Here is a 12,880-nt window from a genome sequence, read left to right on the forward strand (position 1 = left end):
AAAAAAAAAAAAAAAGAGTTCACAAAGAAAGTATCATCCGACCGTTCAACAATCCTTACGTTGTTTCAATACTTTTGTGGTAAAAGAAGTTGACACATTTAAGTATAAACAAATTTATTTGGTGACAAGCTTTGCAATATGAGAAGCTTAACTAATCAGAATTCACCCACATAACTACAAGAGTCACAAGAGAAGCATAGATTGAAGTAGGCAGCTTCTGCACAACTTTGCCAACTCCTGGAACACCTTCCGTGGCCCTCTTCGTAGTGATAGCCACAGTAGGAGCCACAATCAAAGATATGATCAAACCTTGACTAACCACATTGAATGTCTCGGCCGTAAGCTGCTCAAAAACTTCACAAACTCCTCCCTATCAATTTCTCCATCCAAGTTGATATCACAGTCCTATTACCCAAAAAAAAAACATCACACAAACAATATGAGCACTCAAATATACCAAATCTTCCAGAGACTTTAATAATTTGTTTGTCTCCATTTTCTTTTACTATGTATTTTTTTTTTTCAACCAAACAATTAATTAAAATATAACTCCAAGATTGATTGCCCAAACCGGAAGATAAGAGTTTACAAATGAAATTTCAGAATCTAAAGAACGCGAAGATCGAACGAGGCAATATGCCCGTACATTTGACGCACGTGAAACTCTGGTAAGAGTAAAGGAAGGGAATGATGATTTGAGTATAGTGAAGTCGTCCAAAAAAATCGAAAAAGCAGGCCAATCGTCGAGGGACTCCACCATTGCGCCCAACTCCGCACAATCCGTCTCGAACCTTGGACAATCAACACCCGCCGCCAGGAGAGACTCCATAGCCCAAATCAATGCTTGTAATTCTGAATGTAGAGGTGAAGGGTTGTGTCTGGTACTCCGAACTCCCAAGAGTAGCGTAGTATCCTCACTATTACAATACCACCAACCCAATCCCACAATTACCCCGTCACTATTACAATACCACCAACCCAGTCTCAATATTACTTTTTTTTTTCCAGAAATATCCACAATTTAAAAATTAAGATCATATTAACAAAAAGTTCGGTAGACGCTAATCAAGCGTTTGTCCNAATATATATCTGTTTATAAAAATTCAAATCACATTATATGCTAAAAAAATCTAAAATTTTATTAACTTTATGTATTAAATAGTAATTAAAATAATTAAATATAAGATTAAATAAAAATGAAAGGAGAATTATATTTTAATCTAACATGTTTATTTAAATTAAATAGATATATTTTAGGAAATTAATATTATCAAATAAGGAAATTATTGTGTTTGGTTGTAATGATTGTATAGAATTTAGTTGAAACTTGTTTGGATACAAAGATAAGAGAAGATGACACAAAAATGTACTTCAAAAATGTTAAGATAGATTAATAGTATAGATATCAAACTTAATTGAACCAAAATATCAAAATTTGTCAATAGACAATACTCAGTAATATATAAAATCACAATGAGAGAACTCAAATTGTTGTCACTCAACTAATAAAGCGATCCATTAACCACTAAACAACAATTAATGTGATACTTTAGTTGAATACATTATATTTACTCTTTTCTTCGAGTGTGTGTCTCATGCTAGCCCGGTTCTCTTTACTACAACATTACGGCTGTTCAAACAATTAAGCCTAAAACCAAAGTCACTTTTAAGCATACATTTTTTTCATTTCAGTTTGGATATTTGGGATATAGAAACTTCTACATATAAATTTCAGGTATATTATCTACTACAAGTCTACAAGACAGACTTATCTACTTCTACAAGTGCGCTTCACAACAACTGCTGCTGCNTTCAACCAAACAATTAATTAAAATATAACTCCAAGATTGATTGCCCAAACCGGAAGATAAGAGTTTACAAATGAAATTTCAGAATCTAAAGAACGCGAAGATCGAACGAGGCAATATGCCCGTACATTTGACGCACGTGAAACTCTGGTAAGAGTAAAGGAAGGGAATGATGATTTGAGTATAGTGAAGTCGTCCAAAAAAATCGAAAAAGCAGGCCAATCGTCGAGGGACTCCACCATTGCGCCCAACTCCGCACAATCCGTCTCGAACCTTGGACAATCAACACCCGCCGCCAGGAGAGACTCCATAGCCCAAATCAATGCTTGTAATTCTGAATGTAGAGGTGAAGGGTTGTGTCTGGTACTCCGAACTCCCAAGAGTAGCGTAGTATCCTCACTATTACAATACCACCAACCCAATCCCACAATTACCCCGTCACTATTACAATACCACCAACCCAGTCTCAATATTACTTTTTTTTTTCCAGAAATATCCACAATTTAAAAATTAAGATCATATTAACAAAAAGTTCGGTAGACGCTAATCAAGCGTTTGTCCAGCCAACTAACCAGAAATTAATCAATGGTTTTCTTTTTCCATAATATTAATTTTTATTTTTTTCTCATAAAAGGTGTTTCTCTTTAATTCATTGAAAATCAATTTAAAATAAGTTAATCACTTTCGAAGACCAATTTAATCGGGTGCCTAGATAAAGAAAAACAAAAGTTTAGTAAAATTTTCCAATTAAAAGTTAAAGCAAACGAAAAAAAAAAACAATCATCAGTTTGTGCTTAAAAATTGCGAATTCGTTTTTCATTTCTTTTCACCTTTAAACACAAACGCAAAAGCAGCGTTTGGGTGTTATTAACAACGTCTCTAGAAAAAGTGAAAGAGTACGTAGTACCGTCATAATGCTTCTGACAAGATCCTTAGAAGGCGGATCGAAATGCGGACCAGGCAATCTCTTGTTTATGTCACTGACGAACATCACAACACCAAGAGAATATTAATACAAAAAATTGTCTGCATCAGTAAATTAACCCTCGAAGTTTTTTTTTTTTTTACTTGTAAACGAGAAGCACGGCGATGTATAGCTCTTCAAACGTAAGATTGGCTCTTCCGATTTGAATCTTGAACCGATCGAAAACACGATCACATATCGCTTCTACCTGCTTATGCCTCCATTCTTTACCTGTAATTACGATTGCGATCACATTCACATACCATAAGAAGCAATTTCATTATCTATACAAAGTTAAATTACTTGACCAGAAAACTGATTCTGATTTATGAATGAACCAATCCTACAAATTAAAAGCAATTTTTTCAAACCTCGGAGCTTGTTAAAGACTTGTCCCATGGCGATGAATGATCTCTTTCTTCTCGTCTGATTGATTGCACAAAAAATGATTTTTTTTTTTTGTTTTTAATATGTGGATCTGAGTGGAGGCGTGAGCCTCTCTGTTCCAATTCCAGTAACGATGCAAAGATTTTTTTGTTTTACCTCCTTCGTTTATTAATTTAGGCCCATTAAATGTTCGTCAACGGCCCATTAATGATTCTTGAACTTAGTTCACTATCTTTTTTTTTTTTTTTTTTAAATCATAGTTTATATGTCTTTCGCGATCGAGAATATACTTTTGTAATTCTTTAAGAAGTACTTCGAACCCTCTTTGTTTTATTGATTTGTTTATTTCCTTACCTTTTTATCATCCATGAATTTGTTTGCTTTAAACATGTTTGAATAGTTTATTAGTTGGTTGGGTTTAAGGATGCATGATTCAAGGGATTCTATGTAATGTAAGTCTAATTTGAGTTACGATTTTCAGTGGTTTTATCGTAATTTCTTCGGTCAAGCTTAATTTTAATATGTGAAAGCGGCATGAACTAGAATAGATCATAGGAAAGTAAACCCACCATAACTGCAGAACTTTACTAACACATAGACTTGAACGAGTTTTTCCTCATGGCCTGCCAAGTGGTTAACTCATGGTGTCTAGTGAACCAATCGAACTTGATCAATTAACGAATATCTATTTGTTGTGTTGTTGCTTGCTAATCAGTTGAGTCTCAAAGTATTTTAGGTATAGGAGATTTTTCTTACGAATAGGCTTTGTCTCATAATCGTGTTTTGTAGTTTGAGAATTTGGTAGTGATAAAATTTTATTTATTTGAACTAAATTATGATCCGCGGTATACTGCGGGGCAAGTTTTTACATAATATTTTTTTGTTAATGTACTATTTTAATACTAATTTTATCAATGTATTCTTCTGTTAATTTAGTGATTTAGTAGATAAGTCGTGGTATACTGCACAACAATTTTTGTTTAATACAATCTTAACTAAATCAGTTTGATTCGACATATTTTATATTGGTGTTGTTAAAATTATAAAATAAGGATTTAATCCTTATTAAAGTATCATATTAATGATATTTTATTTTTTTTAGTATTATCAATTCAATCATGTAACGTCATATAATTTGTCATGTAATATAACTCGTTTGTGTTATTTTGAAAATTTAATATGTTTAAATATTCATAAGTTTAAACTTTTTATTAAGTTTAGATATATTAGTTATAAATGATAAACTTCTTAAAATTCTATAATTTACTATATACGGTAAATTTACTATATATGTATGTTGAACACACACTATTATATTAATTTAGTAATATATGTTCGTTTAAAAAAAATCAAATCATAATATATGCAAAAAAAAGTAAACATTTTTATTAACTTTATGTATTATATGATGATTCACTACATTTAGATTTTAAAATCAAAAAGAGATGATAGGAGAATAAATTTTTTTAATATGGAATAAATTTTCTAAATATCTACATCAATTATAAAACATTATATATATATAGATATTTAAAATATTTTAATTCGATTTGGTTAAAAGGATAGTAGAGAGAGTTAACTAAACTTGTTTGGGTATGAACATAAGCATTAAATGATATTTAATGGTAAATATTTTCATAATCATATTTTTGAACAAAAAGTGCTGCAAAAATATTAGTATAGATTCTAGAATGAAACTCTCTAGTTAAACCCCTACGAGATCCGTAACACCCAACATTTCGTTATATTGATTCCATTTTGTTATATTCTTGCTTATTTTCGTTCACGTGAACTCTCTAGTGAAACCCCTACGAGATACCCTACAAGAAATGATACCAGTTTTTATAGCACTAAAAGTACTACATGCATCATGCATGTAATATTGTTTGTTAGTTGAAACTATTTGTCACTTATGTAATACTAGTAATCGTTTGTCACTTAGGCAATATGAATGAAAAATGGGTTGGTTATCTTTTTATATAAACTTTGGTTCTGAAAGTTAGTAACTCACCAGATTGTGACACGTGTTAATTTTAACGATCAGAGATCAAAGTTAAAAATTCACCATATTGTGACACGTGTCAATTTTAATAATTAAATATCAAAGTTAGAAACTCATCAGATCGTGACACATGATAATTTTAACGATCAGAAATCACAGTTTTCAAGCTTGGTAAAACAAAACATAATATAATTATAATCTTATTATATTAAAAAAAACAACTAAAATAAATATACTATGTGTCATCCATATCAAAGTTTCACTGTTACAAAGATTCTCAACCACTACATGGTAAAATAAATATACTATGTGTCATCCATATTTGGTTGTATAATTATACTATATAACCTAACACATTAAATTTTATGTCTTTGTTTCCATAAAAAAAAATTATTTCTCTATGGTTAGCCAATTTTGAACACTGAGTACTACAACAAGATTTGTGAAGGCTCATGCGAAGAAAACGAAGTTCATGAAGAACCGATTGGCAGTCTTAGGAAAAAAAACTTGAGCTGAAGTCTGAACTAATATTTTTATTATATTAAAAATCTTAATATATAAAGTTAGGTTTTCAAATTAGCCATTAACATAATCATGACATGTGTCAAATACATTGATGAGATGTTGACACGTGTCAAAAAATTATTATTTTTTAAAACATGTAATTAAGAAAATAACATTAAATCTAAATAAAATTTACATTTTATATCTAAAAAAAAATTCTAAATCAAAAAGGAAAATTAACAAAACTAATCTATTTTCCATTGTACGCTACTTATATTATACGTGTTTTCTCAATAAGATTTTGACATGTATAAACAAAAAAGTAATTCACTAAGCATGTATATTATTATTAATAAATAAATAGTGAATAACAATTTTAAAAAGAATAACATAAGTTATGTCAAAAGAATTATTGTTTTTGAAACATAATAAGACAGCTAATTAAGAAAATAACATTATATCTACATAACATTACATATTTATATCAAAAACTTTGATCTTTGATTTTTTTTTTCTGATATAATTTTGCCGATCTATTGCGTGGGTCTTTGATTCGTGCGGGTTTTTCGATGGAAGCTATCAGATGAAATAAAATGAAATTGAAGTATATTATGCCCGCTAATTTAATCGAGGATGGAGACACTGATAGAGGTTCCAAAAGTTATTCTATAGTTAGTAGCATTATAAGTTTGGAAGATAAGTTGGTGGTTGATGTTTCTGGTCAAAATTTAGAGTTTTCTTTTCTAAATAATGTTGATGATTCTGATACTGAAACAAAAGCTGCTTGATCGAATTATTGAGAAGCGGTTTCAAATTTGGGAAGTTGGAATGGTATACCATTTTAAAATTGGTTTCTAACTGGATTTATGTGGTTTTCTATCGGATTAGGTTTGTAAACAGTTTAAACTATATATATGGAGAAATATATGAGAACTTTTGATTCGGGTAAAAATAAGTTGAGAATTTATGATTCGAGTAAATAGGTCGTAACTTTAAGTTGTTTTAGTACAACTGGATACTTCTGAAGAGTAAATAGGTCGTTGATCCTTAACGTGATCATGACATATGTCATGTTTTGGATTGTATATAAAGTTTCTATTTTGTATATCTGAATTATCTAAGACTTATATATACCATCATGATTATAATTTTCATTTTTTTATTATTATATTATATTATATTTCTTTCAATTTCTCAACTCTTATTGGGTTACTCATAAAATCATTGTAATCGAGTAGATAATTTTCACCAAATGTTCATCCAATATCTTTGGAGTTAAAAAAACTTCATGGTTAAAAAAACTATGTCACAAAATAATTTTAGTAATTATAAGAACTATAATTATGCCAAAATGAAAGTAAAACAACATAAATTTTGTTTAATTTGTTTAGAAGACATTTTATAGGTGGTGAGAAAGAGACTACTTTAACAATAAAATAATTTTGGTTTAAGAACATATTTTTAATGGTAAAACATAGAGTAAAATTGTATGTGGTTACTTATTAGATGTTACTTTGATGAATTTGTTGCATGTAAAATATTTTGTGAATAAGTCAGTTTTTGAAATTTGACAATAATAATATTTGTAATGATGAGTATTTGGCAAAAGTTTTAGTAGGATATAGTTTAGCTTTAAATTATTGTAATAATTGTTATAATTTATAAAAAAAAATATAAAAATATAAATAAATGTATGAAGGTAAATAAAAATATTTTCTAGCTTAAATTATTTATATATTTACTTTAGGAAATAAAATTTCTTTATATATTTTTAAATTTTTTTTAAAGGTTTAGGATTTATTTTTTTCAACAATTTGTAAACCCGCATATTGTGCGGGCCCTTATCTAGTTATTTATAAATCATATATATAAAGATAAGGTTTTGGTCTCTCCTTATTGGTTGATTTTCATTTAATGTTTTCTAATTTTATTATTTGCTTTCTAATTGCTTTAAACAATATTTAAGACCCAATAAACACAACATTTAACTCACACATTAAAATAAAATTATAACTGAAAATAAAATAAATTATGCATTAATCATATTCTATCACTCAATTTTATTCAAACACAATAAATTACTATTGTAACTCCATAATTCTAAATGTAACTTCCATTATTTCTTATCATATAAATAAGCATTCTCTCAATCTCTCATTCTCTCATATTGGCATTCTTTTACTATCTCATTTTCACATTCTCTCATTCTCTTCTACAATACCTCAAATCATTTTTCGTTTTTTATTTTATTTTTGATTTCTTATTTTTGTTTTATGGGTTGTAAAAAACAAATGAAATATCATTGTAAATTTTTAATGCTAAATTTTAATTTTAGAGACTATATGATATATATTTTACATTGTTCTTATTTTAAAAGATTCATCTTCATTATCTAATTTGGATTATTATCTTATAAGTAATCATTCTCTCCTCCTCCCCCACCAATATCAAATGTTGTTAAATCTCATATGTGTTGTAAGAGTTTGATTCTATATTTTAATTTAGAAAGTTTATATATATATATATATATATTTTACATTGTTCTATTTTTTAAAGATTCATCTCCATTATCTAATTTGGATTACCATCTTATAGTAATCATTCTCTCCTCCTCTCCCACCAATATCAAATGTTGGTATATCTCATATGTGTTGTAACTTGTAAGAGTTTGATTCTATATTTTAATTTAGAAAGTATTATATATATTTAACATTGTTTTCAATTTTTATTTTATTTATATAAAAACAAAATATTTCTTTTATATTTCTTGCATTTCTAATCTATTCATATTTATTTTTTAAATTTGCATAGTTAAATTTAAATTCACATATGTTGGTTTTAACAAAAAAAAATCAACTTTATTTGAGAATTAGATGTTCCAATTCATTTTTAAACGATCAATGTGTAACATAATATATATAAGCATTTTGTCTTGCGATCACAAGTTCCATTTCCATTGCTTAACTCCATGGTTAAACTATAATATATGTTGTCCTATTTGTAGGAACAGCAACATACTTATTTAATATATTTAAAAGAGCAGATGATTAATCGAAATAAATATTTCTCCAAATTTTATAATTCAATCAGTGTGAGTGTACTTATTACTTTGAAAAACCTTTACATTGAAGTTCATAAAATCATATAAGAAAACTAAAATACTATGTCACTTCAAATTTGGAAGGAAACACTTGGTATTCCTTTTAAAAAAGGTCAAGACACATATAAAAATTTATTAAAATTTAACTCACTTTAAAGGCATAAAAGGTCATTTAACTTAAAATAACTTCTATCCAATAATTCCATACATTCCTCCCACAAATAAAATATATATGTATTTATATATATATGTTCAAGATTATATTTAAATATTACAGAATTTTTTAGTTAGCTAAACTTATAGTCACATATATACAATATATATACATAAGAATTCATATTACTTATTAACACCATAATTCGACCCATTATTTGCTTAACTCAAAATTGGTTTCAAAGCCAACTTAAGAAAAACAGAAACGATCTTATTGATATTAGACCAAAACATGGGCATACAAATATAATCACTTACACGGAAGATAATTATTTTTAAAAAAATAACTTATTATTGCAACATCAACATATGAAGGGTTTACATAAGCAGTTAATTAGAAAATCTAAAATACAATAAATGTATTGGGAACAATATCAGTCAATGATAATGTATATCGATTATGCTAGTGCATGTATAAATGTTTTAATCAAATAAATTCTTTTTTTTATCATCAGTTTTAACTTTTAGCAATTGAACTAAATCACAAAATTAGTTTTGACATAATTAGTATAATCGTATTAGCATCATCTTTTATTGATGTAAATTATTTTATTATTTGCAAAATGATGTTAAGATAAATGAATTAATACATCAATTATTTAAGTGATGCATTTATACATATTTATATCAATATCTGAAAGTGATACAAATTTATACTAGTTTGCATCAGTTTTAGTTGATTGATGTCGTACAATCAATAACGATATCAATTAAATTTTATTTTTGGTATCAATTATAAATAAGTAATACAAATTAATATCACTTGATTTTTTGATACAATTTAATTGATGTAATATGCACTTTTTTTTGTAGTGTACCAATAAGCCTCAAAACCAAAATAATATTCATCCTAGCTACATCTTTTCTTATAAGATTCGTGACATTCGTGCAAGCAGCATCACTCTCTATGGGATTTGATATTTAAAAGCTACATATGAGTAGCTGTGAACTTTCGACTTCCATGTGGTTTGGGGTAAGAGACTTGAGTTGAGAGAAATTAACAACATCGTCAAGGCGTTGCTGCCAGAGTGTGATATGTTGCTCACGAGTCTAAGGCTAGAATCTAGTCTAATACATATGTTTTGCTTCTATTTTTTTTTTGTTTAATTTTGATTTTAAGAATGAATCTCGACGATTTCTATGATAAATTTTCTAAGTTATATATTCTTTCGCAGCTCATTTACATTGAACCAATAGCTCCCTCTACATATGACTCTGCCATTGGTCACCAACAGCTAGCCATCCTATATGCTTATCAACTAGACGATGTAGAAATATAAGCGGATAGAGAGAATATAGAGAACAGAGAGAAACTGTATATTATATCTCTTATATCTGAGAACACAAGAGAGATACAAATATATAGAAGAAGAAGATAAAAACTAGCTGTTACAAAGATGGTTTGCATGAAGGAAAGAGACAAGACATGTTGCATGAAGGAGAGAGAAAGGGACATCATGATTATTTATTCTAACATTCCCCCTCAAGTTTGGCATAGGGAGATCATGCCTAAAATAGAGTTGTCTCATTAAAAACCTTACCAAGAAAACCCAACGGGGAAAACCATGGAAAAGGGAAAAAGAGCACAACAATCACATTTTAGGTTTGTGAAGATCAACTAAGCCAAGCTTTCTTAGAATGAAATTGCACACCTTTGAATTTGTTGCCTTGGTGAAGATATCTGCAAGTTGATCAGAACTTTGAGTATAGATGGGAGAGATGATCCCAAGTTCAATCTTCTCACGAATATGGTTACAGTCCACTTCTATATGTTTGGTGCGTTCATGAAACACAGAATTCGAAGCAATGTGAATAGCAGCTTGGTTGTCACAATGCATGGTGATAGGTTGAGATATCTTGACTCCAAGATCCAAAAGCAACGCCTTAAGCCAAATAAGCTCATCAGTAGTATCATCCATGGAACGGTACTCAGTTTCAGAACTAGACCTTGAAACCACCTTCTGCTTCTTGTTTTTCCAAGTGACCAAATTCCCACCAACAAACGTACAATAGCCTCCAGTCGATTTCCTATGAGACTTGTCTCCAGCGTAACCCGCATCACAATAGCCAACAAGCTCAGTGTGGCCATTCTTGTTCATCCAAATACCTTTTCCTGGAGATCCTTTCAAGTAACTGAGAATCCTTTCCACCGTATTCCAATGGTGGATGGTAGGAGCTTTCATATGTTGACTTACCTGATTCACAGCAAAACACAAATCAGGGCGAGTAATTGTGAGATAAATGAGCTTACCCACAATTCTTTGGTATTGTCCAATGTTGTTATAAGGTTTCCCTTCAGGTTCCCCCTCTCGAGAGTCTTTGTATTTTTCTTCAATGGGAGTATTCACCGGTTTGGCTCCAAACTTTCCTGTATCATTAAGAAGATCAAGTGTATACTTCCTTTGAGATAGAAATAGTCCTTCCTCAGAACGACATACTTCTATGCCAAGAAAGTACTTTAGTTCACCCAAGTCTTTAATATCAAAAGTAGACTTAAGAAGGGATTTAGTATTTTGAATACCTTCTTTATCATCACCAGAGATAATAATATCATCAACATAAATAAGAACAACCACAATACCTCTTTCCCCCTGAATTGTGAAAAGCGAATGATCGGCATGGGACTTGCCAAAACCATAACCAAGAAGTGTCTTACTTAATTTGTAATACCAAGCACGTGGAGATTGTTTGAGACCATAAATAGCTTTGTTTAGTTTGAGGACTTTGCCTTGTGCAACAACAATACCAGGAGGTGGTAGCATATATACTTCTTCGTCAAGTTCGCCTTGAAGGGATGCATTCTTAACATCCATCTGCCACAAATCCCAAGAAAGGTTAGTGGAAAGAGAAAGAACAACACGAACCGTATGAAGTTTGGCAACTGGAGCAAAAGTGTCTTTATAGTCTTCTCCATATGTTTGAGTGAAGCCTTTCGCCACTAAACGAGCTTTGTGTCTTTCTATTTCACCATTGTTGTGGTATTTGATTGTAAATATCCACTTAGATCCAACTGGCTTCTTGCCTTTAGGAAGGTCCACCTAAACCCATGTGTGGTTCCTTTTCATGGCTCCATGTTCATCATCAACAGCAGCAAGCCAAACCTCATTGTCTTTTGCTTCTTCATAAGTCTTTGGCACAGTTTCCTGGTCAATTTTGCTAAGAAAAACTTGATGGTCAGTAGGAAGGTTAGCTAAAGAACAAAAACCTTTAATAGGATGAGCAGTTGAAAAGTTATAGCAAAACCGCTTTTGCAGCAAAATGTTAGGATCCGTTCTTGGTCTTTGACTTCTTCGGAGAGGCAAAGGTGAATCATCTTCATGAATGGCAATCTCAGTATNCCTTCCTCAGAACGACATACTTCTATGCCAAGAAAGTACTTTAGTTCACCCAAGTCTTTAATATCAAAAGTAGACTTAAGAAGGGATTTAGTATTTTGAATACCTTCTTTATCATCACCAGAGATAATAATATCATCAACATAAATAAGAACAACCACAATACCTCTTTCCCCCTGAATTGTGAAAAGCGAATGATCGGCATGGGACTTGCCAAAACCATAACCAAGAAGTGTCTTACTTAATTTGTAATACCAAGCACGTGGAGATTGTTTGAGACCATAAATGGCTTTGTTTAGTTTGAGGACTTTGCCTTGTGCAACATCAATACCAGGAGGTGGTAACATATATACTTCTTCATCAAGTTCGCCTTGAAGGAATGCATTCTTAACATCCATCTGCCACAAATCCCAAGAAAGGTTAGTGGTAAGAGAAAGAACAACACGAACCGTATGAAGTTTGGCAACTGGAGCAAAAGTGTCTTTATAGTCTTCTCCATATGTTTGAGTGAAACCTTTAGCCACTAAATGAGCTTTGTGTCTTTCTATTTCACCATTGTTGTGGTAT

General features: G+C 30.3%; 1 pseudogene; it reads right to left on the minus strand.

Moving 5' to 3' along the window:
• On the minus strand, positions 19 to 3,280 carry LOC104700956 (annotated as a pseudogene).

This window comes from Camelina sativa, chromosome 7 (assembly GCF_000633955.1).
Source record: "Camelina sativa cultivar DH55 chromosome 7, Cs, whole genome shotgun sequence".
NCBI classification, from domain to species: domain Eukaryota; kingdom Viridiplantae; phylum Streptophyta; class Magnoliopsida; order Brassicales; family Brassicaceae; genus Camelina; species Camelina sativa.